This window comes from Equus quagga, chromosome 14 (genome assembly GCF_021613505.1).
Source record: "Equus quagga isolate Etosha38 chromosome 14, UCLA_HA_Equagga_1.0, whole genome shotgun sequence".
Classification (NCBI taxonomy): domain Eukaryota; kingdom Metazoa; phylum Chordata; class Mammalia; order Perissodactyla; family Equidae; genus Equus; species Equus quagga.
The window spans coordinates 73591285-73617153 of record NC_060280.1 but is presented as its reverse complement, the minus strand read 5'-3'; the positions used below and the strand labels follow the sequence as shown (position 1 = coordinate 73617153).

At 51.0% G+C, this 25869-nt stretch overlaps 1 protein-coding gene across 5 annotated transcripts in view; it reads right to left on the bottom strand.

Moving 5' to 3' along the window:
- The window catches only part of PKNOX2 (PBX/knotted 1 homeobox 2), a 253282-nt gene extending 232828 nt beyond the window's left edge, over positions 1–20454 (bottom strand). For 4 of the 5 annotated variants that reach the window (XM_046684526.1, XM_046684530.1, XM_046684528.1 and 1 more), the window contains exon 1: positions 20352–20454. The gene's annotated coding sequence lies outside the window, so the exon portion shown is untranslated. Of the gene's footprint in view, positions 1–18933; positions 18976–20351 lie in introns of those variants that run through there. The other variant, XM_046684527.1, reaches the window with a different exon arrangement.
- Between the last annotated feature and the right edge of the window lie 5415 nt (positions 20455–25869).

The following is a 25869-nucleotide window of genomic DNA, read 5'->3' as shown; positions in this document are numbered from 1 at the left end:
TGATTCTTGAAAACATCATGCTAAGTTAAACAGCCAGACACAAAAGGACAAATTTATTATAATTCCACTTATACGAAATATCTAGAATAGGCAAATTCATAGAGACAGAAAGTAAACTAGAGGTTACTAGGGGCTGAAGAGAGGACAGAATGGGGAGTTACTGTTTAACGGGTACAGAGTTTCCGTTTGGGGTGATGAAAAGTTTTGGAAATAGATATGGTGATGTTTGCACAACACTGTGGATACAATTAATGCCACTGAACTGTACACTTAAAAATGATTAAAATGGCAAATTTTATGTTATGTATACATCTTACCACAAAAAAAGGATGATAGAAAAGGTAGGGTGTAATTGATTATTTAATTTCTCATGTAAAACTAAATTGAACCCAGAGAGCCTAATCAAAGAGAAAAGCCCAGATTTCTTGCAACCTTAACTCAATAGCTGTAAATGCACAAAGGCTTCACAACAGTCTCTACTCAGACTGAGGCATGGGGCCACTGGGCACAGGACACGGAACAAACTCCAGTCAGGAAGGACCAGGCCTGCTACTTGCTTTCTGCAGAGGTGCTGGAATCAGGTACCCACAAATGGAGTGGGACTCCCCTAAAATGCATTCACTCAACAAATGCTCATTGGGCACCTGTTACATGCCAAAGTACCGCACACACGGTAATCAGTGAATAACCCGCCTGGGGAACTTGTACTTGGCTTGTCCTCTAAGGTCTGAGTAGAAGTGGCTTGGAGCCCTGGACTATGCTCAGCCATCATGATGTCTTTCTTCACAGTTTGTTTCAGATTTCACGTGAAAGGACTATGTAGATGGAAAAGCCTTATACAAGTGTGGGCTGGTGGTGCTATCATTACTATTATTACTTAGGGACTTATTAGGTCTTCTTAGAAGATGCCAGCCTAGCCAGCCTCCAACTCAGGGCCAAGGAAAGTGACCAGATGCTCCTGAGTGTGGGGAGAAGAGGTTCCAAGGAGAGAGCACGGAACAACAGTCAGCCTGTGCAAAGTTGCAGAGGCTCAGGTCTCTACCCCACAAGGAGCCGATAGCTGGAGGTTCGTCTCCCCTGAAGCAGGCTCATTTTCCTCCCTCCACGCTGGTTGGCTCAATGCCCCACCACACAGTAGGGTCTTTGCTCATTATCTTCCTACGGGCATGCACTTGTGTATGGCTCCCCTCTCTCTGCCTAATCCAACCTACCCAAGCTCCCAGGCCTGGCTCCTGAGAAGGAGACAGGATTTCTAATGGAAAAAGTTTAGATGCAGATGGGCCTGGGTTCTGATCCAAACTTACTGGCTGTGGGGCTTGGGCCTTTGCCATCTGTAAAAACAGGGCTAGTCAGACCCACATTCCAAGCCTGCTATACAGTCGTAAGCGCCAAGGGTTTGGCACACCACTGACCTCTTCTGTAAGGTCTCTCCTGATCCCTGCAGCCCACTTGATGTCTCCTTCGTCGGACAGCCTCACTCTTATTAGTGGCTCTCATTTGGTAATGCATCCTCTCTGTCCTGTAACATCTCTTGTGATGAACCACTCCCGTGCATTGTTACGTAACTCTTCCAAAATAATTTAACTTTCCATGTTTTCATGCTTATCTCCCCACTCCAACTGTAAGCTCCTTCACGTAGAGACCAAATCTCATCATCTTTTGTCTCCCTCCACGGTGACTAGCACTCAGTGGGTGCTAAATAAATTGAAAATATATTTGAACAAATGGAGGGTCCGCAGGCAACAGAGGAAAACCCCACAGGAAACAGAACACATTCGGCTGAGAGTAATAGCCCATTCATGGTCTCTGCTCTGGACGAAACTGTTCCCTGCCATACTGGCACTTGATGAACACTGCATTCATGAGTGAATGAAACCTGCTGATGCCCCCAGCACATTAAGGTCCACTGTAGTGTGGCCAATCCAGGAGAATAGTTGATCTGAAGAAAATCATCTCTTCTTGTGAGTTTTAGAATGTCCTTGGAAATGGTGTTTATCTTCTTGGTTTTGTCTGACCATTAAAAAAGAGTCAACATAAAAAGTTCATTTAAAAAAAATTCAATGTCTCATGAGCACAGCTCACCATCCATTAGGGAAAGGTGGCCCAGGAATCGGCTACACAGGGGCAGAGGGTAGCTGGCCAGGAATTTAGGATATGTCAGCAACAGTCCACAAAGCAGACAATCCACTGTCAGAAACCAGACTTGTCACATGCTGCAGCCCTCATGTACCATGTTCCTTGGAGCTTTAAGGATTCCCCAGCCTCTTGGGCCAGGAGGTCCTCTGGGCCTGGGGCAGGAAGTGCTGGGCACTAACCATCGGTCAAGCCTCAGATGAGTCACGACCTCCTTGGTCTCCAGCTCCTCATCTGAGAGAAGGCCAAATTAGACCCAAGGCTCCCCAACTTCCCTCCCACAAGTTTCATTGATTCCAATGAGCCTTCCTATTTTCCAGAAAGTCAAATGAGTCAGAGAAATGGGAAAGAGACATATTGAAAGCCCCTGGAGTCTGGCCATCAGCCTAGCATTAAGTGCAGGGACAACAGCAGGTCACCTGTCTCCATCTTTCTCCTCGCAAAAAAAACCCAAGGGTCCTTCACAGGCCCCTCCCCAGAGCTGCTGCCAGGCCAAGACACTGCCATGGAGCAGGCCAGGTGCAGCTGACTCGGAGAAGGTGGGGAGGCCTCATCCCAGCCCAGCCTCTTAAAGGGAAAGGAAGTGGCTACTTCTTCCCATCCCATCCTCAACACTGGGAATAGAGGTAATGGCTCAGATAGCCCATTATATGTAACACCTATCATGTGTCAGATGATCTATAGGCATTAGGCCATCTGAGCCCCAACACAACATCATGATATAGTCATTATAGTCCCCATTTTTACAAATGAGGACCCTGACACTCAGGTTAAGATGCTTGGCCAAAGTCAAGCTGATAGTACACAGCAGATGTGGGATTTGAACTCCCGTCCATCGGAAGCCAAAGCCTTTTCCCTTTCAATTAGGCTCTCTCTTACTTCTGTCTATCACCAGGAGATTCAGAACCCAAATAGAGGGAGCAATGGGGCAGCCTTTAGTTGGTGCATGAGCCCCAGCCCCACGACATCCTCTCCCTCCTGACAGATTCATAGGGCAATAAACTGCCCCAGGTTGCCTGGGACTGAGGGGTTCCCTGGACATGGGACTTTGAGCACTAAAACCAGTACAGTCGCGGGCAAACCAAGATGGTTGGCCATCCTTTAACTGAGGTTTCTTTGTGCCTTTTGGCTCCAAAAGAAAGCATATATATTTTCTGAATGCAAACATAATCGAGGGACATTATCAATGATTCCCTCTCTGAGTAGGAGAATAGCTTCAGGCCTGTCCCCCAGCACAGCCCCAAAGGCCCAGGACACACAAAGAAACCTTCTCTCTGTGTCCCTGCTCTTGGCCAAGACCACGAGTAGCCAGTCTGGGCGGAGATGGAGCTTGAGGGAGGAGGACAGAAGAGGAGGTGCTCGGTACCTGAAGCCAACTGGGCCAGATGCTTTCGAGACATTGCCCCACCACATGCTCACTACAACCCCATAGGAAGGGACAATAATTAGCCCATTTTACATATAGAACAGCCACAATCTTGGAGACCACTTAGAGGGTCTGCTCAGAAGTCCCCCAAACATTTAAGAAGGCTGGATCCTGAGGGTCTTGTCCAGGAGGCTCCTTACCCAGGAATCGAGGCAGAATCCCCATGACACAAGCACATGGGGAATGGTTTCTATGGGGAGGCAGGTCAGGCTGTGCCAGGCCCTCATCCATCCCGCATTGGGCAGCCAGTGGAGGACCTCACTCGTGTCTGTCATCGCCAAACATGTGCATCAAGGGAGGACAAGCCTCATCCCCACTCCATGTCCTTCGCCCGGCACTCCTAACCACTGTCCCCTGCCACGGGAGGATGGAAAACCAAGAGGGCAAAGCCTGTCTCCGGCTATCCAAACACTCCTCTTCTAATTCGGGCAGCATCTCCTCCAGGAAGCCGCAGTGTCAAGGACTACTCCAGCCTGCAGGGCAACCTCCTTCCCTGACCTTGTAACCCCTTTCTCTTCATGCTGTACCTTGCATTCTTGTCTTGTGCTATTTATCATTTAACTTAATATATAAGAGGATGAGCACGGTGAGAGACCACCTGGGTTCAAATCCTGGTTCTCCTAGGATACTAGCTGTGTGACTGTGAACAGGTGGCTTAACCTCTCTGTGCCTCAGGTTACTCAAATGTGAAAGAGGTAGAGCATCCACCTCAAAGAGTGGTTGTGAGAATTAAATGAGTTAATAGGCAAAAAGTGTTTAGAATGATGCCTGGTACATAGTGAGCACTCAATAAATGCTTGCTATTATTATTATTTTAATATTAATATCGTAGTTAGTGAAGCACAGTCTCCCTAGCTAGACTAGAAGTTCCTAGAATGCAGGACCAGCAACTGCTACTTCCTCGCATTATTCCCCACATTAGGCAGACTCCCACCAAGGAAGAGCTGTATAATCACTCCCTGTGGATGGACCTTTGCAGAGGACTGACAGCTCATTCACTCTCCCTCCTGGAGCTGGGAGAGAAGCATGTCTGCCTGTCAGTTGCCAATGGACATCTTTGCTAACACCCGCAAAGATGGCCCCAAAATGTCTCCTATTGAGATGAGCAGCAGCAACAGAGATCTTGGAATGACGCTCCAGGAGCAGAATTCAAGGAAGCCAGAGCCCTCTGGCTACCGCCTCCCCCCACCCCCGGCAGTTGGGGGCCCACAGAGCAAACCCCTCCTCTCCCAGGAGCTGTGTCATGCCGAAAAGCCAAAACTTCGTAGAACAAGTCCTGGTGTGAATCCCAGAGGCCCCAGATCTCATCCTAGCTCTGTGCTCTGTCACCTTTCACCAGCCCCTTAACCTCTCTGGGCTTCTGTTTACTCAGTTGTTAAATGAGAGGGTTGTTCAAAAACTAATTACTTAGTTCCTTCCAATTCTGAAGTTTTGGGAGTCAATTTCAGAGGAAGGGAAAAGCATGAATGAACCTAAAAAGTCATTTCACCAGTAACTACCCCTTCTCATTCATTCATTCATGCATTCCACAAACATTGGCTGGGCTTTACTCTATACAGGCACTGTTCTGGATTATAGCGATGAAAAAGAAAGAGGCCAAGTCTGATAATTACTGGAGATAAAGGGGGTAGGGAGAGCCAGGGATGAGAGAAAAGGGATTTCTTTTTCTTTTTTTCCACTGAGGAAGATTTGCACTGAGCTAACATGTGTTGCCAATCTCCCACTATTTTGTATGCGGGTCGCCACCCCAGCATGCCACGAGCGGTGTAGGTCCACACTGGGAACCGAATCCGGGCTGCCAAAGCGGAGGGTGCCAAACTTGCTCACTACGCCAGCGGGGCTGCCAAAGCGGAGGGCGCCAAACTTGCTCACTACGCCAGCGGGGCTGGCCCGGGGATTTCATTTTCCATAGGGCCTTCAGGGAAGGCCTCGCTGAGAGGACATCAGAGCCGACACCTGGAAAAACCCAGGGAGGAAGCCAGGTGGGAAGCTGGGGAAAGCGTGGTCCAGGCAGGGGGAAGAGCAAGTGCAGAGCCTGGAGGAGGAAGGAACAGGCCCGACCCCTTGCAGTTACACAGCGAGTCTGGGGCGCGTGGGCTGGGGCAGAGTGGGCAGAGTGAGTGAGGAAGACAGTGACCACAGCCGAATGCGAGGTGGAGACTCAGCCAGGTAAGGACTCTGGCTTTTACTCAGTTAGGAATCCAAATCATTAAAGCTTTCACAGAAATGAATTTGACTCTGCTCACTTAGGCGGCTGTTCATTTTTACCTCCTTCCTCTCCACCACGGACCTGCAGTCCATTTATGATTTTTATTATCATTATTTTCATTTGGGGGCAGAAAAACTGAAGCTTGGAGATATTTGTTCCTCTCCCCAGGCCTACAGCCAAACTCTAGCCTGGTCTCCATCTCAGAATCTCAGACAGGCTTCTCCCACCTCCCAGAGGTGCAGCCTGGTCTAGAGTCAGACTCCTCCAGTTCTTCCCCGACTTCTTCCAAGGTGTCGCTCTGTGATGGCACCTGATCCTGTCACCCTGCCCCAGCCCCCAGCCGTCTATCCACCCCTCCCCTCTCCTCAGGGCCTTCACACCCACTGTTCCCTCGCTGGAACACCCTTCCCTTCCATCTTCATTCACGGTGTCCTACTCTCCCTGCAGGCCTCAGCTCAGACGCCACTTCCTCAGAGGCCTTCCCTGCTCCCTGAGTGATACCTTCCCGTTGAACGCTCTCATGGTTTCACGTTCTTCCCTTCAAAGCTCTTAGTACACTTGTATTTTCATATTTATTGGCTTTTTGTTTTTTTGTTTTTGTTTTTTTTTTTTTTTGATTAATGCCTGTCTCCTCCATCGGACTGTAAACTCCAACAGGACAGAGGCTACGTCTATTCTTGCTCACCTCTCTATCCTGGGCACCACAACAACGCCTGGCACATACTCAAGGTCCCCAATAAATACTTGCAGAATAATTGAATGAAAGAAGGAATGTGCGCCCTAGGCCTCCTGTTCACTGTGCCCCCTGGGGGCACACAAAACAGGACAAGGTCAGGGTTCTTTGGAGGGCCCTGCAAGGGTGGCCGGAGCCATGAGCTAAGTGGGGAGGGGACAGAGCTGGAAGGGGAAAGGCCTGCGTCTACAGAGTCCCTGATATCACACTGGACACTCCACATGGGTTATCTCATTTCATTGTCATGGCCACCACTAGAGTTGAGAATTACTAACCTATCTTATAGCTAAGAGAACTGAGGCTCAGGAAGTTAAGTTTCCCTAGGTCACACTGCAAGAGTGTACATAGTCAAACATAGTCTTTCTGATTCCAAAGTCTGTGCTCTTTCTGCTCTGCCCCAACTACCCTGGTCCGGGCAGTCTCTAACCCAGCTCTGTCATTGATTTCCTGTGTGACCTTAGGCAAGTTACTGCCCTCTCTGAGGTTCATTTTCTCCATATATAAAATACAGAGGTTGGAATAGATGTTCCATGTCCTTTCCAGTTCTGAGATCTCATAACTTTAAGATTCTATGCTTCCAAATCTATAAAGTCAAATCATGGGTACTAAAGGACCTAGCTCAATGTCAAGTACATAGTAGATGTTTCATAAATACTCATTTCATCCCTCCCTGCCTGCCTCCCTCCCTTCCTCCTTTCCTCCCTTTCTTCCTCCCAATTCCCATTTCAAAGATTCTCTGCTTCACATCCCTCTTTGAGGCACCTGTGCTATCCTGGTTCTTCTGGGAGACCCAGCGCACTGCCTGCCCTGCCTCCAGGGAGACCCCGCCAGGCTCCGACACGGTGTCTCCAGCGTCAGACAGCCATTCTAGCCATGTTCCCCAGAGAAGCCACGGCCTTCCTGCACCCCACTCCCTCCTGCCTCCTGAAGGGGTGCTTTGGTCTGTGTCCAGCACTGTCGGGGGAGAGAAGGAAGTGACAGGAAAGAACTCACACATACTGAGTACTTTCTAGAGGCCAGGGACCAGGCCAGGCTCTTTGCTGTGTTATTTCATTTAATCCCCTGCAAAGAATCATTTTATCCCCATTTCACAAAAACGAAGAAACTAAGGGCTCAAAGAGGTTAATAAATTGCCCAAGATCACACATCCAGCGAGTGGCAGAAGCTGGGCTCTAACACCTGCTGATCCCGAGGCAGGTTCCCTTTGCTGGGCCAGGGTGCCTCAGCTCAGGCAAGGAGCCACTCCGCACCATTGCCGATCTCCTTGAAAGCACCTTTTCTCTTCATATCTATGTGACTCTGGATGTACAGCCCTAGTGACGTAAGCCCATCAATGTCTCTCTGGCCACCCCCTCTTGCCTCTCCTCACTGCCCCCTCTAAGGTACCAGACTACAAAATATTTACAAACTGTCCCCCGTGTTTCCAGAAGGATGGCACAGCCTCAGCCACTGCACCAAGGAAACAACGTCAAGAAGTTGACTCCATCCCATCTAGGGAAAGGGCCCAGATCTTCCAAAGAATACGGTTCTCCCGCTGGTACTGAGACGGAAGGGTGAGCCTTTCGTCCCCAGCTCACAGCTGCTGCCCATGAGGGCTTTCTAGAAATAGACCCAGGTAAGACATGAATGTGGACATCACCAGGTACCCCCAGATATGATCAGCGCCCTAGCCGGGGCTGCAGGAAGAATGGGGAAAGGATGCCTGCATGTTCTAAAGGCTCCTCCTGAAAGCTCTGCCCTCGAGGAGTGCCGTGTGGTGAGCTGGGGGAAGGGGAGAGTGGGAACAGTATCAGCGCGCTCCGCGAGGCAGCATGGACAGCAAACTCAGGTGGGAGCAAAATCTCTGGCAGGATGTTCCTGGTGCCTGTGTCTTCCTCTCGCTTGTTCTGCCCTCGCCTGGGATGGAAAAGGAGCCCCAGGGACGGAGGGCTTGGCTGACCCTCTCCCTGGGAAGGGCCTCATCTGAGGGACAGAACTCTGCATGGGGTCAGGCAAGACAGCCCAAGGTGACTAGACCCCTCGCCTAGCTCACTGCAAATCTCAGCTGGAACCTCGTGTTCTGAAGGACGCCCTCCAAGACCCCCAGAGGAGGGTACACTCCCTGTCTATGCTCTCATGGCCCCCGGGACTTCTCCATGGCTCTTATCGGGGTTTCACTAACTAATTACTTACAGAACTTCAGTGCCACGTCCCCCAAGGACTGTGAACTCCACTGGCAGGGAGCATGTCTGTCTAGCTCACGGTCATATGCCCAGTACCTCCATAGAATGTGCTCAATAAAAATCTATCGATTTGGCGGAATCCAAGGCCTGGTTCAGGCTGATGGGACCTGGAAGAGGCCAACCCCCAACACCAGACCCCAGAGGGCCCTGGCACTGGATTAGATGGGAAAACACAGGCGAGAACAACCATTGGCACATAGTAGGCACGCAATTCAGGTTTGCTGACTCTGCCAGAATCTGGAAAACCACCCCCAGGGAACCAGTCATCCTGCCAGCTTTTAATCCCTTAAACGTGGTTGTCATCACTCTGAGTGAGTATGAGAGGGGGTGTGTATTTGCGTGTATGCTCTACTTTAAACTAATAAGAAACATAGAGTCTGTGCCAACTGATTTTCTCCCCACACATTACACACAAAGCCCTGTGTAGGCGCTTTCATTCATGTTGATATAACGTGCAGAACACATCCACATACATTAGCTCAGCCCCAACAGTAGGCCTCATCACCACCATTTCTCTGATGCAGAAAGTGGGGCCAGCTTTTAAGGTCATCCAGTGAGCACACGGCTGAATCAAGGTTGAAACCCAAGCCCTGTCTTGTTCTACTCTGGCCCGCCTCAGTCATCCTTCCTGTCACAGCTCAGTGTCATCACCCTTCACCTACCCAAGCCAGGGCCCTCTGTCTTCCATTGAGCTGTGTGTGTGTACTGGACCATGGGGCCTGAGGTGGGAGGGAGATGGAGAAAGAAGGCAGCCAGGAACACAGCAACTTTCCCCCAAACATGCAACTCCCTGAGCAGCAGCAAGCTGGGCTGGAAAGACCCCTGGATCCAGAAACAGCTGTGTGACCTGGGACAAACTCGCTTACCCCTCTGAGCCTTACTTTCCCTCCAGGCTTCGTGGTGATGAGTGGATAAAACACAGAGGTGAGAGCTCCCAGCACAGGGCCCAGCACATAGTGAGGGAGCCTCCACTCCTCTGTGGCCTTGCACAGCTACCCAGCAATCACAGAGCTCAGGACATACCCTTCTCCCTTGATCTACAAGTGAGCTGTGGCAGCCTGTCTCTTTCCTTCCGGGAAGAATCGCAGTTGGGCAGGGATGCCAGCACCAGGACTCTGAGCAAGAAGAATGCCAGAGAAGCTCCCTCTTCCCTGCCAGCAGCCAACGGCACTCCCCAGAGTACAGCCTGGGGATGAAGTTCTCCTTCAATCCCTCCCTTCCAAATCCCATGGAAATGACTTTGAAAAGTATTCCAGGAGACAGATGTCCAGCTTGGAAAGGGGCTTTCCCAACAATCTGCAAGTCAGCAGGAGGTGGCAGTCCCCATCTCACTGCCACTAAGAGGCTCTTAATGGCTGAGGGTGCCTTCTCAAGGAGAGCGGTGCCAACGCAGGGAAGAAGTCATTTTCTCTGGGCATGGGCTCCAGGGAAGGCTGGGGAATCCCCTCGAGCTCCTGGCTTTCCTCTAGAATCACACCCACAAGCGAGCCAGCTCTCTCCTCCCAGAGCTGGGAGAGGCGTGGTGGGAGAGGGGCCAGGAGAGGGGCAACAGGGCAAGACCACCACTTCTACATGGGCCACAGGAGAGCAGCCGTCTTGAGCTCCCATTCCACCGGGCTCTCCTGCTTGATTTCTGTCCCCGTGGTCCTCCTGGAGACTGGAGGACTCAGAAGGGCCCCTCTCAACAGGAGTTCTCCCAGCCCCTGCATCCAGATAAGTGAGGCCCAGCTGCCACTACATCTCCCCATCCCCCCGCCTAGTGGGAGTTAGACAGGCTAGCACCAATGGGCTAAATGTCCCTTGGGTCCCACCACCTTCTCCAGACTCACAGTGTCTCGCGGTCTGGACCAAACACTTTAGCATGTACAGCCCATAGAGTCACAGAACAGCGGACCCAGGAGGGGCCTTGAAGATAATCTAACCTCCTCATCATATAAAATGAGGATGCTAAGACCCAAAGAAGTTGAGACGTGTCAAAGGTCACCCAGCTTGTTCTCAGTTTGACTTGCGTTTGTTTGGGCTCCCAATGATCCTGTAGCTCCCAGAGGAAAAGGCCCTGGGTCCCACGCAGCACACTGCTGGGTATTCATGAAATAGTGGGCTCAGGCCATGCTGTTGACAGATGGATGGATCACCAGGGAGGGCTCAGGAGTAAGAACAAGCGCCTGTCACCATGGGGCCCTGGGTACACACCCCGAGTCTCTCTGGGCTTCTTCTCTCTGCCTCTGACCTAGAACTAGAACTCCCAATCCACACCGAGCGTGGCCTCACCTGAGAAAGTGCAGGAACACCCTGTACTCCCAGGCCTCGGAACAGAGCAGGGCTCAGTGACAACCGACTGTCGGAGGGGGACAGGTAGAGGGACCTCTGGGAGTGGGGCTCACTCTCTGTACTCTACCACATTCCCACTGTGCTAGCCTGGAATCAGAGTTAGCAGGCCCCATCACTCACGGCTAAATGTCCCTCAGCGTCTGTCAGGACTGTGAGCGGAGGACATGGGTGTGCGCCCCGAGGACGTTCTCTTCGCCCCAGGGTCCCCGGGCGGCTTACAGCCTGGCAGGAAGATGGAGGCAGGCAGGCTGCGCAGCAGCTCTCCCACCAGCACCCACTGCCATTACTACACCTCCCTGCCCCTGAATCTACGTCCACCTCTTTGCGCTGGCCAGCCCAGCCCCACCTGTAACGGAAGGCTTTGTGAAAGTGAAAAAATAGATCTTCTTCTAGGTTTTGGTTTCCATAACAGCCGGTAGCATTTGACAAACAAAAGGATGGGTGATGAGGGAGGAGGTTCAGCTGGTTCCTTTAAAGAGATTCTCAGGAGAGGAATAGGTGGGGCTCAGGGTAAAGCTCTCAGACCCAGCAAGGTGCTCGCTCTGTCTCCAAAAGGCTAGAGAAAGGATCATCACTGTCACAGGGAGACCCGGGCTGCCCTAATCAACGTGCTTCCCCGTAAACAGGCAGACACATCTGCATTGCCTTCCTGGATCTGCCACTCATCCCCCTCCCCGAGCCCCAGTTCCTGTCATTTGTAAGATGATACAACAACACCCATTTCACCTGCTTCACAAAAATCGAGAGGCTCAAATGAGAGAGCACGTGAGAATGTGCTTTATTAGGAAAGAAAATTAATATTCACCATAAGCTTACCATGTGCCAAGCACTTTCAAATATTTTCTTCTAGAATTTTCACAACACTCCTATGTGCTCTGTAGTATTATTACCCTGACTATATAGCTGAGAAAACTGAGGCTCAGAGAGGTTAAGTGATGTGCCCAAGGACACACAGCCTAGTAGTAGTAAAACCAGGGTCAGAACCCAGAATCTGACTCCAAAGACTGTGTTCCTTCTCCCAACACCACACTGTCACAACAAAAGAAGCAAGCATTGCTTTTTATGAGGGGGCCAGTGAGTCTTGAAACTGAAAATGCTGCCCTCACGAAGCCACCCCTATTGCTAGGACACATCCATTGGAAGCCATCAGGCAAGTCAAAGCCAAACCCCTCCTACTGTCTTAAGCCCCTATCACACAAGGTCAGTCCAGGGGCCCAGCCCTCACAGTCCGTGCCATTGTGGCTGTATGTTGTCACGACGCCCGCCTGGTGGTGGTGGTGGTTTCAACAATTGCCTAGTCATGAAGTAATTCAGTTGGGAGGAAACACAGAATCATGGAACTCTGAGCTGAAGGGGACCCCTGAGAGCAAGTGCAAGCTCCTCATTGGATAGTTAAGGGAAGTGACATCTAGAGAAGGTCAGTCACTTGTTGAAGGTCACACAGCGAGTCAGTGGCCAAGACTAGAGCAGAGTCTACCATCCCTTGACTCCCAGTCCAAATGCCTGTTCTCTCCACATCCCGACCACTCTGCCATCACTCAGCTTCGTGGTCCTGGCAAGGGCCAGGTGTGGGCCTATGGTCTCTGCTCTTCTGACTTAGGAAGCAGGGATGCTAGGTAAGAGTTGTGTTGCAGCCAGGAATGACGTTAGTTGGTTGGCATCACGCACTAAGTCATTAGCCCAAGTTCTACCCATAGAGATGTCAACATGAAAAGTCCTCCCAGAAATCCCTCAAGGTGTGAAAGAAGCCAGGTGTAGATGGCACTCTGGAGGCAGGTGCCCACTTGTCCCCTGGCACGTCAGAGAGTGCTGACCTCTTCACTCTAGTTCAGGCGGCACCCCCAATCCCCATGATAGCACCTGAACACCGTGACCTGGAGAGTCTCGTGTGTCACCCGCTGTGGCCCCACTCACCAGTCCCCACTCCCCACCCGCTCCAGCAGCACTGCTGAGAGCTCACCTCCTCTCAGAAGGCCGCCCTGGCCACCCGACTCTGTCCTGGTCACTTGGCAGCATCCCATCCCACTTTCGCCTCCTTTAGTTCACAACTGATTTGTGCCTCTTTTCATGTCACCTCAGCGTGTCCGCGTGTCATCCCTTACGTGTTTGTGTGTCGTGTTTTTCCACCCCTAAACTGTGAGGACAGGGTCTACGTATCTATTTCTACCATAGCCCCTGCCAGGGTCTGCACACAGTGGGCAGCACTAGGCCACAGTGTGACCAGCTCTTTTGTTCAACACTAGATGTTGGTTCCAGTGACCCATGCAAGGCCCAGGCCACAACCTGGGAGAAGGAAAAAGGAAGGGGAAAGGGGAAGCTGGGTAATCCGCCAACTAGATGCTCAGACCAAAATAACGTGAGGAGGAGAAGAAACTTGACTGCGTCACTCCCACGAGTCAGACACCGTGCCCGGGTACTTCACCAACGCTCTCGCCACAATCCTTTGAGCTACACACTTTTATTTTTCCCACTTCACAGATGGGGAAACTGGATCAAAGGTGTTAAACAACTTGTTTAAATTCATACGATTGATTAGTACCCACTAGAGCTGGGCTCTCGGTGCAGTTTTCCAATGCTGACCCCACAGTCTGCACTAACCCTATGGCAAGCAAGCCCCTTGAGGACAGTGACTTCATGGTTACATGTGTTTGCACTGTTTGTTTTTGCTGCTGTATCCTCAATGCCTAGGACTGTGCCAGGCACACAGGAGACACTATAAATATTTGCTGAATGAAGGAACAAAGGAATGAATGAATACCACGCTGCCTCTCCCCAGCAGGACAGAAGAAGGGCTCGTGATGGCAGGTTACTGGGCTCTGTGTCCAGGAGTCTTGGACAACTGTTTGTTCCTTCTCTCCACCCAGAACAGTACCCATATACTAAGGTTCCTCCCAAGGCCACGTGGAGGATGGCTGGGTTTACCGGGCATGGGATGGAGGTGGGCGTGGAAGCATAAACTGAACACAAAAGATTAGATCCTAAGGAGGTGGGGATTTAAAAGCATTCTTTAGTGCTCTATGACCTGCTAATTCTGTGGCCACTCTCCAGCCCACTTGGATCTGGCCTTCCCCCACCCCAGGGCTCGCTCATCCCCACAGGGTACCCCCACCACCTTAACTGAGCTGTACTGAAATTGGCCACGTTCCTATTAAGCAGAGAAACTAACTGTTACGCCACCCACTCCAGCCCCATCCGAACCCTCAAGAGTCTGCTCTGGGCCCCAGGGCCAGCTGCTTTTCTCCACATTCCAGCCAAAAATAATACAAGAACGAAGCTGTTTGGTGGAGACTTAATCTAATCTTCATTGCTTCAGTTTTAAAATATCCTGCCTGGTTTAGGGTTTCTTATTACACACAGGGATGTGTTTTTAGTGAGATAGGTCTTAGCAGAAATGTCCTTCTTGTAATTAGAAACCCAGGCAGGCAGGGCCTGTGGTGAGGCATGGAAGCCACACAGCAGATCCCCCTGAAGACAACACGTTTGCAGCAAGCTCTTCCCGAGCTGAGCTGCCCGGGGGCTTGGTTCTCCCTCACTCCTGGGGGTCTGGAAGGAGGAAAAGCCAGAGCTCTGGTAGAAGGAGTGTGCCTTCCACCTCTCATGCATTCTCTTAGCACAACTGTTACTCCTTCGACCCCCATCCCGCCGTCTCCCAGTTCTCACCCTCAATCAGAATGGAGACTAAGATGCTGCCCGAGACTGCTGGAGGATATATGGAGGAAAAAAATTACCCCAAGAAATCCCCATGGACGAGGGAGAATTAAAGGCAAGCATTCCACTGGAGCCACGTCTCCAGAATCAGAGCTGGCTTAGAAAAATCAGGCACCAGAACAGAAGGAGTCTCCAAGTGTGTATGCACTTTTGTATAAGTGCCGGGTGTAACTTCTTGGGCTTTTTGGCCCAGAATCTTCTTTGATCTGCCAGCATGGAGACTGCTAATCGAGGTTCAGGCTGCAGCTAGCTCCAGACCAGTGCCCATCCCCCGAGCCCCACCAGATGTCACACACCAGTCAGGGGTCAGGCCTCTTCCCAATGGCGAAGAGAAGAGGCTGAATTTCTAAGTCAGATTCTGTGTTCATGTGATGCTTGAAAGCTATTCTAGGTAGCACCACTGGGAATAAGCATGCTAGTTCCCCCAACTCAGCCTTAATTGTCCCTCTTGATTAAATGCAGGTGGTTTTTGGAATCACAGCAGGGGTTTCAGATTCTAGGATGTAAACAAAGGCAGCAGTTCAGCCCCTTCACCCAAGTCTAAGAACTCCTGAGAGCTGTGGGGAAAGGCTCTGGAGCCAGCCAGGGAAAGAAAACACAGTGAAGAATGTGACTCTGCTGAGAAGCCTTCTCTCTCCCGTGTCCTTTATCATTCAGCACGTGTTCAGTGAGGGGTTCATGGAGGAGTCCCTCCTCATAGCCTGACGAGGAATTCGTGCCATACGTTCCACTTTACAGATGAACAAACTGAGATCCAAAAGCTATGTGACCCGCTGGAGTCATGTAGACAGACAGTAACAGGGTATAAAACTGCCAGGCCCCCAAATTTCAGCCTCAACACTGGCTCAGCATGCTGACCTGCCAACCTTAATTATCTCCTTCCTCCCTTTCCCAACAGGTATTAGATTTAATTAAATTAGCAGATCCCCATCGCAACAAGCCTGGCCATGCAGCCTGGACAGAGCCCAACCAGTGCAGCTCCTTCCTCTAAATTCTGCTTCTCAATATAATTCAGTCTTCAATAAGCCACGGGTCTCACGTGAAGTGTTTTCTACAAAGCATGGCGCATTGGCTAGAATCAAGGCTAACGGTGGTTCATGATGATTTCATTTTCCATATAACTTCCTCTGCGTCTCCTCTGTGGCATCATTTTCACCCTCTCCTTACTCTGATCTGCATTTTAGTTGATCCAGACACTTTACTTCACATGCCGTCACCTCTAGCAGTTGCATCACACATTTATATATATCTTACAGCATCACAGTCCTTGTGCCACGCAGCATAGGAAAAAGGAAAACTTACAACAGCATTTCTCACCTTCCTCCAACTAATTTAGAAAACGTGCTCCAAATTAAATAAATCGGGAACAAAAGTCTGAAACTGGAGATAGAATTTCAGAAGGGGGGGGGGTGTGCCTAAATAAATAGAAAGGAAATCTTGCAACATGTTGGAAGCCTGTAAATTTTATGGGTTGTTTCTTTAATAAAAACAAATTCAATTGCTAACAACACAGTATTATTAAGCCGCTAACATTTAAAAATCTAATTTGGCCTGCTCTGCTGCTATTTGTGTCGCACACTGCATTCATCCAGAGTAAGGAAGTCAGGTTGATAGGTTTGGTTTGGTTTCTAAACCAGGCTAACAGAGACCCCTTTAAAACCCGGCCTTTTTGCTTCCTAGGCATGCCTTGGTCCCTAATGAGTTACAGCCCCAGGTTGAAGATGGACATGGCAGAAAGAAATTTAACACACACTCTGGAGCACCCATAAACATCAAGGCCAAGGGAGAGGAGGCATGTTTCCAGTTAAGCTAGAACTCCATGAATTCAGGATTCTCCACTCACAAGACAGTCATTCTCCTTATTTCATCACTAACTTACTTCAAATGTGTTTATACAATTTATTGCTACTGAACTTCCAGGCAACTGGTGTAGAGTTAATGAAACCCAGCTTGGAGAAGCTTTGAGCTTTGAACAACTAACCACAGTTTAAATGGTTATGACATGCGGTCAAAGCCACAGCCCAGCCCCATTGCAGTTTCTGTGTTAGGACCTAGTCAAAAACCTTGTCATCTCACCTTTTGTGCCAAATAGATTGAAAAAGGAAAAAGCGCTGAAAAACAGCCTTCCATGTTTCTTCTCAAGGTTCCCAGCCGCTCTCCCTGACATTTTAACACATCTATCTTACTAAATGCAAGGCAAAGCTCCTCCCCCAGCCTCCGAGTAAATATTTTAGTTGCAGTTTGAATTGGCAGTCAGTTGAAATCCTGAAATCCAGTTTGAATTTAATTGAACAGGGTCAGGCCTAAAGAAAGCAATGTTGAGAGGGGGTATAACTGGGAGGTAACAAGCAACATTTGAAGTCAGGCTCAGTGAAAGTCCAAAAGGCAATACAGAAATGTACAGCTGACACTGGACTGGAAAAGAAGTCATCTTTCTGAATTACTTGGACATCGATTTTTATTAATCCTTATTGTCACATGGCATCCTCCCCACTGGAGAGGGAACTCCAGGAGGCTCCCTCTTTTTAAACAGACCCATTTTGGAAGAGTAAAGGGGAGGGACTGGATTTGCCACGGCCGCACAATAAAAGCCCTTTTGGAAAGCAGCACTTTCATTAACTTAAAGCAATCTATAGACTTAAAAGCAGAGAGCAGTAAACTCCCAGAAAGGATCATAAAACAGCCAGTCTCAAGTTGGGTACACTTCAGTGCAATTTGCACGAGGCATTTTACTGTGAGTGGTGGCCGGGCCCATCTCCCTCCAGTAACCCCCTGCCCCTTATTCTGAGCAGCTTCTCTTTCTCTGAGCTTTCCTGCCTTTCACGCTCACAAAGGGGAGGCGGTGACCGGGGAGTCTCCGTGGGGTCACGGCTCCCTCCCGCCCTCGGGCTCTCGGCGGGAGAGAGAGCGCACGAATTCCAAGCCTGCAAAACAACAGCCTTGGAGCTCCGCCGCCGGGCGGTCGCCGCGCCCCAGGCCGCAGCGGCCACTCGTGGGTCGCGCGTCTTCTGCGTCCCGGAAGCACCGTCCGGCTGCCCCAGCGAGGGGTGCGAGGGGTGCGGAGGGCCGGGAAGGTGGGCTCAAGATTGCAAGGAGGAAATTTCAAATATTCCACCCGTACACCCCCAACACACTCTGCTTCCCTAGTTGCCCAGAGGGATAACCTCCCTCCCGGGTCGGGACTTCTCTCCCATCCCCCGAACTAGGCCTCAGCCCTGGGGGGTGCGGCTCGAGTGGGAGATCACGACTCCACAAAGAGGGGACCCCCCTCCCTTCCCCCAAGGTCCTGAAGCCTCGGGAAAGCCAGAATGGCAGGGTAAGAGGGAGGAGGGCTAGGGCTTTGCGTAATATATCTTGTGTTTGAACACCAACATTTTCTCAGATTTGGGGAAAGGGGTCGCCTAAACCTGCTTAAAATGAGAAGCTTTTGACTTCCACCAGTTGGAGAGCATTTGAAATCCGAAAAGTCAACACGATGGAGAAGTCCCGGGACAAGTGGGCCGAGGGTATGGGACCCGGAGCTCCCTCTTTTCCAGGCGGAACGTAGCACAGGCGGCCGGGCATGCGGGCTGCCGGGCTGGGGAACACCCGCAGCGCCTGCGGGTCAAGAGCTGATGGCTCAGGACAGGACGCCGGAGTTCGAGCCCGCCCTGCCCTGGACCTCAGCCCCGACTCCCCAGGCCCGATGCGCCACCTCGCTGCTGGCGCCCCCAGCACAGGCAGGGGCCCCTGCGAGCCACCCGCACCCGCCAGGCTGCGCTGCGTCCGCAGACCCCCAAGTGGCTTTCGGAGACCGCCGAGCCGCCGGGGTTGGGTCCTCGGATCCACTCCGAGCCCTGTGAGGCTGCCCTGTCGCTTCACCCAGGACGTCCGCTTCCCGGAATCTTTCTCCTAGGACTGGGTACTGCGCGCAAATCCTCTCGTCCAGATCCGCTTTCGGGGAGAAGCAGCAGCAATTCGGGGCTCACCTGCCATGGCTCGGATCAACTACTTTCACCGCCTACCTAAACGCTTTTCCACCCACAGAGCGTGGGGACCCGCACGCGATCCTCCTTAAATTCCATAGCCTCAACCCCAATAAAAAGCCGCGACCCCGCGGCTAAATCCTAAAAAACGCCACCCGTTCCTCCGACTCCAGCCTCTGACGTAACCCCGGGCCCTCAACTCCTACCTCCAGACCCCTGCTCTGGCCGGGGTGTAGATTCGATCCCTAGCTACTCAGCGGCCCTTCAATCCCGCTTCTGAAAACAGCCTGGATCATATAACCCAAACTCCAGCCGGGCTCTGAAGCCCAGTCTTAGAACTGATGCACAACCACCACTCACCCCCCGCCGCAGTCCCATTCGTAGCCCGGGCCTCCCCACCGCGAGGAACCTCGGGCTCTCGGGCTAAGAGCCCCGGAAAGGGCGGCCCGCTTCGCTCGTTTCTTCTTCGGGTTCGGGCGTCAGGAGGGCCCCGCACGCCAAACCCGAAAGAAACGCAAAGTTTGCGCGGCAGACTCGGGACCCTGCCCCGTTCCCCTCAGCTCCCTGCTCTCGGGCGCTTTCTGGCCCCCCTCTTACGAACTCATGCCCTAGTTCTCGAGCCAGAGGACTCCGGAGTCCCAAGCCTCGCCATGGGTCCCTACGCCTCCCCCGATCTCACCAAAGACTCCCAACAATCCGCGGAAAGCCAGTAACCCTACAAATTCTCTCTCCTGCCCGGGCTAGGGTCCCTGAGCATAGCCCATGGGATGCCGGCTTCCCCGCCCCACAGCTCGGGTTCTCCTGTCCCTACTGATCTGCCTGCAAACCCTCACTCGCCCTGGCTCCCCAGGCCGGGCTGGACGGGGCCGCGGCTCCGTGCCTCCAGTCACCCGGGCCGCGTCTGGGGCTGCTCCCGCTTCCAACCGCTCGAAGGCAGCTTCAGGCTGGTGGCGCTGAGTAAGCGCCGGCCCAAAGGGCGCCCGAAGCCGGGAGAAAGCGAACCTGGCGCCGGCCCGCTGTTTCCAGCCTCGCCCGCGCAGCGCCCAGCCCCAAGCTGCCTGCACCCGGGCTCCGGCCCGCGCGCTGGTGCCTACTCGGGGGTCCCTCGGCGCTCCCGGCGCACAGCTCCCCTCCCGCCCGCTACTGGGTCTCGGGCCCGGGGCGGTCCGAGTCCGCAGCCCCGCTCCTCGCACCCGCGGACAATGCGCGCCCGGCCACGGGCCCGAGCGGGGCGAGGCGGCGGCGGCGGCGGGGCTGCGCTCTGGCCCGGCCGGAGCGCGGGCGGGCCGCGCGGCTCTGGCCGCCTCCTCCCCGGCCTCGCCGCCACTCGCGCTTCTTCGCTCCGCGCTCTCCCGGCGCTTCCCGAGCTTCTCTCTGCACGCTCCCGCCGTCCCTCTCTGCTCCCTGCCTCCCTCCTCCCTGCTGCCTCCCTCTCTCTCCTCCCTGCTGCCTCCCTCTCTCCCTCTCTCCTCCTTGCCCTGTCGCAATGAATAATACTCTGGCTTGGGGACTGGAATAAAACACACGCGCTCTGAGGCAGCCGCCCGCAGCAGCAGCAGCCGCCGCCGCCGCGCCGCCGCCGCCTGCAAAAGCGTCTCTGACATGGAAATGAATGACAGCTTACCTGATGCCAATCTTCATCAGACTGACACCGGCGTGACAACACAGCCTATACTTCCCAGCACTGCTCGGGACGTCAGCGGCACAGGGACCCGCCCCCCGGAGCACCCCCCCTTCACACACCTCCCCTCTCCCCACTCCCCCTTTCTCCCCACCCCCCCATCACCCCCACCCACTCCCGGCCCGGCCGCTTCCAAGTCGGAGGAGCCGCTGGAGTGTCTCCCTCTACTGGAGGCTTTTCTAAGACGTCAGGCGCGGGCCTGCTCCTGCTGGCGGCGAGGCGGAACAGCGCAGGAGAGAAAGCCTCCGAACGGGAGGTTGCCTCTCAGTGAGGAAGGCAGCGGACCCCCAGGGATCTCGCGAACGCTGTCCCCGCCCCGGCGCCAAGTCCTCTTCAGCAAACAATTGAAGCAGAGTTTCAAGACATCTGTGCTGAGGGGGATGGAGATGAGGTGAAATTTTCTGTGCACCCCAAGAGAACTCGCCAGAAATTATGAAACTTAAAACTGGCAAGAAATCCTTCCCTCCACCCTCCACCCTCCCCCCCACCCCCATCCCATTCCTGCCTGACTGGCCTCATTTTTATGATTGCGTTTGAATAATTCTCATTACCCTGGCCCCAGAAAAGGTGCTCAGATGACACTCTGGTTAGTTATTCCTATTCTCAAGAGCTTTTTCTGCTATGGGCTTCCTGGGGCGTTTGGTTCACAGAGGGGAAGACTGTAATGGGGTGGGGCAGAGCGAGAGAGAGAAAAGGGTGTAGAGGCTTTGTCACTAAATCTCCTCTTTGCAAATGCCAGGCAAGCCTGTTCTAAGCCACTGCTATTTTCATTCCAAAAAGTCCCAGAGTTCTGGGGGTCAGCGCGGTGTAATATAAAGAGCAAGACCAGCTGGGCTGTTTCAGCCTGGGCCTGCTGGGTGGCTGTCTCTTCTTCAAGGAGGAAATTTGCCTAAGTGCCTTTTAAGAGGAAGAGCAGTGCAAGCGTGTGGGGTAGTACATATGTCTTCTTTCATTCCACAAAGACTACAGTCCTACTAAGTGCCAGGTGTAGGCTCTGGGCCTCCTACACATGCGGGCTTGACTCCATAACTTAGCACATGGCCCTCTACGTAAAGGGACAAGAGAACCCCTTCTTCCCCTTGAAATTTGCTCCTTGCTCCCCATAGAGGAGCCTTTCAGCCACAGTCAGGCAGCGATTGATCCTCTGACCCCAGGCCAGGCAGGGGGCCTGGATAAAGCCTAGACAAAGACACTGATGTAAGCGGGGAAAGCAGAAAGTGAAACCCAAGCAGGCCAGGTTTTCAGTAAAGAATGTGACCCGAGAAGTTGAAGGCTGCCCCTTGGCTCTTTCCAGGCCTCTGGGTCACTCCTCATCTGCCTCCATCACGGACAAGGATGAGAGCGATTAGCATTCCTCGGCTCAGAGGAGGCAACGGAGACCTTTTTTGCATCACATCCTACATACACTAAAGACTGTCCAGATCCTCCCAGTCCCCCCCAAACTCAACCTCCAAAGTTGCTGTGGAAGAAACTTCATCAAGAGCCCCCATTACAGATGGAGTTGAATCCTCTCACCTTCACATGGAACCTCCAAAGCCTTCACCAGGTGGATTTATGTCCCCCCAGCCTCTGATCTGTGGTCAGAGACTCTGGCTGCTGACAGCATAATCGCTATTATATATTATACATTGTATAATAATATAATAATAATGAATGCACTTGCCCTTTTTATGTAGTACAGAAGCGGCCAGGTTCTCCACCCCAGAGGCTGGAGGTCAGGCTGCCATAAACTCTCCGAGGGAAGCCCTCTTCAAATATGGGAGGGGGGAGGGGAAATCCATGTGCCCCTGCCTGAGACCCCTGGAGGGAGGGTTTGCTCTCTTTCCCAGGGCTCATAGCGCCACCGTTGCTGTTGCTTGCAGAGTCAGAGGGGAGAATTGGGCTGAATGTAAATACTTAACCCCATCAGAGAGGTGTCAGTGAGCCATAAATAGTACTGCAGGCGAGAGCCATGCATCGCTGATTCACACTTGTCACGCCCCTCGTTCCCTAAAATCCAGTTCGCTGCCCCACTCTTTCTTGACACAGGAGATCCATGATGATGAGCTGTGAATTTTTGGAGTCTTTTAAAATACCATGATTTCCACTAATACCCTTTTGATGCTTTAAAATGCATGTGGTAATTTTAACGAAATTTTTAAAATTTTTCTAATTTGCAAAAGCTTAAAAAAGTGATTGTCTAAAACATAACCATCCTTCTAATAATCATTCAGAGTAATATTTGTCCTGCACCCACTGGAAGCTCATCTAGAGTTAAGGATAAAGAGCAGAAGCAAAGTCCAAGTGACAGCTCCTGTCCTCAGAGAGCCTTCATTCTAGTTGAAGATGACAAAGCACCAATATGTAAAACATTAACAATCATACAAGAACTCAACAAATGACACAAGCCAGTAAATAACTAATGAACAAATGAATCAACAATATGTCAAATTCCATGAGTCCCATATCTAAATGTTGGCTCTGTCAGTGAGTAGAGAAGGGATAGAGTGGAAATTAAGTCTGTAGAATTCACTTCAGATACTCTATAGTCTCTCCCCAGTTATTCTTCTGAGGATGAAAAGGGGAGGGAGAGGGGCACCCATGTCATATAAGTCACCAACACGTCAACATTATAATGGAACAGGAGTTCCTCCCAGTCCCAGTCACTACTTTTAAACGTTGGAGTTCCTGACGCTGCTGTTCTGGAGTTTGGAGTACTGGGCGCTTGTCTCACACTCTTGGCACTTGATTTGTCTTTAGTACAAGCAACTAACACCAGCCCTGGGGTGTCTCCTGTGAGTTCCAGATACATGTAATCAATGGCCTAACTGAATCCTGCCTGTATCACCCTGTAAATAAAAATTTAAGACTTGTCTGTATTAGTCTGCTTGGCCTGCCATAACAAAACACAACAAATTAGGTGACCGACACAACAGAACTTTATTTTCTCACAGCTCTGGAGGCTGCAAGGCCAAGATCAAGGTGCCAGCAGGGTTGGTTCCTGGTGAGACTCTCTTCCTAGCTTGCAGATGGCACCTTCATGCTGTGTCCTCATATGGCCTTTCCTCTTTGTGCACCAGAAAGAGAGCGCTATCTCTGGTGGCTCTTCCTCTTTTTACAAGGACACCAGTCCCATTGGGTTAGGGCCTCACCCTTATGACCTCATTTAACTTTAATTACCTCCTTAAAGCCCCATCTCCAAATACAGTCACATTGGGAGTTAGAGCTTCAAGATGTGGATTTGGTGGAGGGGACACAATTCAGTCCATAACACTGTCCACGTCCCAGTTCCCTGTATTCTCAACTTAATTATTTTGATGAGTCTTGATAGATTGTGAGTTCCTTGAGGATGGGGACAATATCTCATTTCATCTTGGAAGCCTTAGAACCTGGTACAATGCTCGGTCCAGAAAACATATTAAAGAAACACTTGTTGAGTTGAATTAAATGGAACTTATTTCTCCATCATTGCCCCAGTAGTTGAGCGACTTATCACCAGTCACCTGGAATATTTTGATGATTTCCTAACTAGTCCAACACCTCCAATATCCCGATACTCCCTATACACTATCACCAGAATGTTCCTACTAAAACAAAAGTTGGATCACACCTTGGTTTACCCTCAAAATCCTCATTTCCATTTCCATTTGAAAGCTCAAAATCCAGCTTCCCATTGCCTATAAGATTTAGCCTAATATGTTTACTGGGGCTTATAATAAAAAGAAGAGCCTTGAATGCCACGTTCCTTAGCATGGCATCCAAGTTCCTCCTCCTGATGTGGCCCTGATCTGCCTTTCATGCTACTCTCCTATATTGCAGCCTGCGTCTCTCCAACTCCACCTTCAGGGGTTCCCAGGGCTGGCCCATGGCCTTCCTGCATGAGGATCCCCTGGGGAACTTCTTTATAGTTCAAGGTTCCTGGTTCCACACCGGGAGAAAGCTGGTCTGGAGAAGGGCCTGGGAACTTGTATGTTAAAGTCTGCTGCATGAGAAGAATGAGAAGACAAGCCACAGAATGGGAGAAAATATTTGCAAAACACACCTGATAAAGGACTGTTATCCAAAATATATAAAGAACACTTAAAATTTAACACTAACAAAACGAACAACCTAATTAAAAAATGAGCAGAAGATCTGAACAGACACCTCACTAGAGAAGATATACACCTCACTAAATAAGCATATGATAAGATGTTCAACATCACGAGTCATCAGGGAATTGCAAATTAACACAACACTGAGATACCACTATACACCTGTTAGGACACTGACAACACCAAATGCTGGCAACGATGTGGAGCCACAGGAACTCTCATTCATTGCTGGTGAGGATGCAAAATGGTACAGTCACTTTGAAAGACAGTGTGGCAGTTTCTCACAAAACTAAATATACTCTTACCACATGATCCAGCAATTGTACTCCCTGGTATTTACCCAAATGAATTGAAGACTTCTGTCCACACAAAAAATTGCACACAGATATTTCTAGCAACTTTATTCATAATTACCCAATCTTGGAAGCAGCCAAGACATCCTTCAGTAGGTGAGTGGATAAATAAACTATGGTACATCCAGACAATGGAATATTTTTCGGCACTAAAAGGAAATGCCATGAGAAGACACGGAGGAACCTTAAATGCATATTACTAAGTGAAAGAAGCTAATCTGAAAAGGTTGCATACTATAGGATTCCAACCATATGACATTCTGGAAAAGGCAAAACTGTGGAGACAGTAAAAGGATCAGTGGTTGCCACTGATGGGGGGCAGGGTGGGAGGGGATGAATAGGCAGAACACAGAGGATGTTCAGGGCAGAGAAACTACTCTGTATGATACTATAACAATGGATACCTGTCTTTATATATTTGTCCAAACTCACAGAATGTACACCACCAAGAGTGATTGCTACGTAGGTTCATCACTTATAACAAATGTCCCATTCTGGTGGGGGATGTTGATAATGGAGGAGGCTGCGGGTGGCATGGAGACAATCTCCATACTTTCTGTTCAATTTTGCTGTGAACCAAAAATTTCTCTAAAAAATAAAGTTTATTAATTTTCTCAAAAGCACTGCAATGGAGAGGTTTGGGCACTTTCCCCCAGCGCTCACTGAAGCCAGCACACCCCGTGCGCTCTCAGCCCTCCCTGCACTTGCTCTTGCTGTTCCTTCAGCCTTGACTTTTCTTTCCCCCTTTCCCTACCTTCCAAAATTCTGTCTGCTGTTAAGACATAGCTGAAATATCACCTCTTTTCAAAACTTCCTTGGCTCCCCAGGCGGAGAGCATCAGCTTTGGAGTCACGTGGACCTGGCTCAAAGCTTCACTCTGACACAAAATGCTATAGTCACGTATCTGGGAGGTTCCTGACACTCTTCAAGTCTCAGTTTCCACCTTTGTGAAATGAGGATGATCATTGTCTCCAACTCATGAGCCCGTGGGGATTAGATGAAATAATGAAGGCAAGAGCTCAGCACAGTCCCTGG